This window comes from Psammomys obesus, unplaced genomic scaffold (assembly GCF_907164565.1).
Source record: "Psammomys obesus unplaced genomic scaffold, mPsaObe1.curated_primary_1811, whole genome shotgun sequence".
Taxonomy (NCBI): Eukaryota; Metazoa; Chordata; class Mammalia; order Rodentia; family Muridae; genus Psammomys; species Psammomys obesus.
The window spans coordinates 21,329,953-21,332,929 of NW_026585504.1; the positions used below are offsets into that span (position 1 = coordinate 21,329,953).

At 39.8% G+C, this 2,977-nt stretch overlaps 1 long non-coding RNA gene across 4 annotated transcripts in view; it reads right to left on the reverse strand.

Annotated features, from left to right (window-relative positions):
- Positions 1–241: 241 nt before the first annotated feature.
- LOC129670458 (uncharacterized) overlaps positions 242–2,977 on the reverse strand; it is a 100,349-nt gene continuing 97,613 nt past the window's right edge. For all 4 annotated transcript variants that reach the window (XR_008719218.1, XR_008719214.1, XR_008719211.1 and 1 more), the window contains 2 exons: positions 2,689–2,763; positions 242–952 (listed from right to left, as the gene is read on the reverse strand). This is a non-coding gene — a long non-coding RNA (uncharacterized LOC129670458). The remainder of the gene's footprint in view (positions 953–2,688; positions 2,764–2,977) is intronic.

The window sequence follows — 2,977 nt, forward strand, 5'->3', positions numbered from 1 at the left end:
ACCAAGAACCAATCCACATAAATTGTGTTTCAGCTCAGCCCAGTAACTACATCTGTCATCAACACTGTGGCACATTGCAAGAGTAACTTTTCCAGAGCAGAACGTCCTGGAACTAACTTCTGAGGGAGTACCACAACGCAACCACCTCAACAGTTTTTGTGTGGGAGCGTTGATATGGGCTCGATTCTCCAACTGATGGACTTTCCAGTGGACCAGAAACACAACAGTCAAGCAGTTTGACTAAAAGACATTTTATTGCACATGAAGAACAGAAGCAGAATTAGGTTACAGAGGAAAGTTGAAGACAGGTTTAAAAATAGTCACACTGGTGGAAAAGATCTGAGTCCACACTTGGAGTTTTGATGTGTTATTTTTCAGTATATGGAGGTCATTGTGCAGGCTTTGCACTGGGTAAACGGGACAAAAATGATGTTTGACATTCAGCCAAAGAGCCTAAGTCAGACTGCTTTCCTCTGCTCTTAAGTTCATAAAATGGATACATGTCTCTGTCAATATATTCAAGTAATGCATAGGTACAAAATGAGAAATCATAGCAAGTTCTTCTTTCCTTCTTCTGTGCTAACCTCATGTGTGTTGGACTTTAAAGGCAGCCATCAGCAAACACAGGTTTCCACGGACAGATGACACTAAAATCTCCCTGGGATTTTCAGTCAGCCATGGTAGGTGACTCAGGTTCGTGGAGAAGAATGTTGTATCAGGTTTGATCTGGCTTTTAAATTTAGGAAGAATAAAATGCAAGCTGTTTTCCGAAACACCACATTGCACTCACACACGTGCACACACAGACACGCATAGGCGTGCCTACACACGCTTTCCATTTGCAAGGGCTACTTCGTTGAGCTAAAGGGAGCACTTCAGCTGAACGCTGCATGGAACCTCAGCCTTGTCAGGCCAGAAGTACGGGATATGGTCTCCGCAGGTCAACCAATGTCTGTTGGAAAAGAAAATTACGTTAAGACACAGTAATGCTTTCGCTTTGTTCGTGATGCTACATTTTGACTCTGGTCAGAAATGTTGCAGCAGCACTTGACAGTCCCTTCCTTCTTCCAGCTCTCTCCCGTCAGTGGGAGCAGATTTGGTAAAGAGTTAGTAGAGCTGAGTCTCTGTATGAGTCTAGTAGTTGTCAACTCGTGTTTTAAGAAAGTTAAAAATAATAATAACAGCAATTTTTAGCAAGTGTCTGTGAGAAGAGTGACGAGAGCATCACACTGCTAGTGAAAGGTCCTACCTAAGAGCACATCTCTTTCCTGAGCTGTCCCACCATCCTCTGAGCCCTCTGCTGGAGATGTGGAATCAAGACTCAAATAGTGCCTTTCAGTTGTGTTCTCTAGTATAGACCCAAGGCAGTAGTGTTTCTTTCCTGTTATTGACTGGAAGCTAATTAAAAAAAAAAAAATGGTGCCTGATACCAATAGCAGTACCAGAACTGTGTCCCCCCCTTCTCTCCCTCTTCTTTGTTTTTTGCTAGAATTCAGGGGATGAGTCTACAGATTTCTTCAGATGACCACAGACCTTAGAGAAGCTGTTAGGGCTGTGATATATAACACACTGATATTATTGGGTTTTTCATATAAATAAATGGGTATACATATGTAATTTGAATTTTTGGAATCATTGTCTGTGCTATCAACTTCGGATAAAAACTACTACAGTTTATCTGTGTAAGTTGACATTGCAGAGAAATTAACAGCTATCTCAGTCGCGAAATGTTAAACTTAATTTTTTTCTATTTGTACAGCAGTAATGCACATGGTATTGGATGAGTAAGGTCTTATCTTGTGGGTTTGTTTACAGAAACTAGTGTTCTTTAAATAAAAAAAATGATTGTGGTAGAAAATCATTCCACAGGCACAGCATAACATTCTAAAGTTAACTTAGTAATTCTCCCTTCTGGTGTTTTATCGTTGAAGCTTCTGACTATTAGCACTTTTGTCCTTTCCTCTAATGTACATGGAAAATTATGCCAAACTGATGTGGTTTAATATTAGGAAGGACCTATTACTCAGCCAAACCCTTTAGGCATAATTCAAATTCCATAGGCTAGGAAGCCTTCCCAAGTGCTCTAATGAGAAAGACTCTCTCCTGTCTTCCAGCCCTTTAGCCTTTGCTTAATTCTTCTTTTATATGTGTGGCACACTTTTGTATTAGATATTATTGGTGCAAAACATTTTCCTTGGGTTCTTGCTTTGTCCCGTCCATTCTAGCACTCCCTCAGAAGCTGGTACGATGCCGTGTCTAGACACAGCGTATGGTGAGAATCAATCAAATCAACAGACTGCACAAACCACATCTGGATTGCAAAGGTGATCACTTCACCATGGAATTGGATTTTTCACTTTCGTTCATATTTACATTCTTTCATGATGAGCATCACCATTTTGATTGTACTGAAAATGTTCTTTCAAATGAAAAAGCTTATTCATTGTTTAGCCCAGCAACCTGACTCTGGGTAAATGCACTTGCTACCAAGCCTGGTAACCTGTCTTAGCTCCCTAAAGCCACATGTTAGAAGGAGGCAACAAAGTTTTGTGAGTTATCATCTGATCTCCACACATACATGGCAGCACACACACAACAGCACACACACCAAATAAATCTTTAAAAAAGTTAAGATTCCTGTTCTGAAACATTTTGTAAGTAATTGACAAAACAAAAGATGTGGGGTACCTTGAAGTTTCAGTGATCCCTGAAGATCTTTGTTTGTAACTGGCTACTGAGATTTAGATGTCTTCATAGTTGATACTGAGAATTTAAATAAAGTTCAGTGAGTAGGAGAGTAAAAAAAATACTTTATTAGAAATACTACATGTTCTGAAGATACAATATTTTTTTTCTCTAGGATGTCACATGAAGATGTATTTGATTTAGGCTCAAGCTGGTGATTGTGAAATATTATCCAGACCCTACACACACACACACACACACACACACACACACACACACACACACACACACA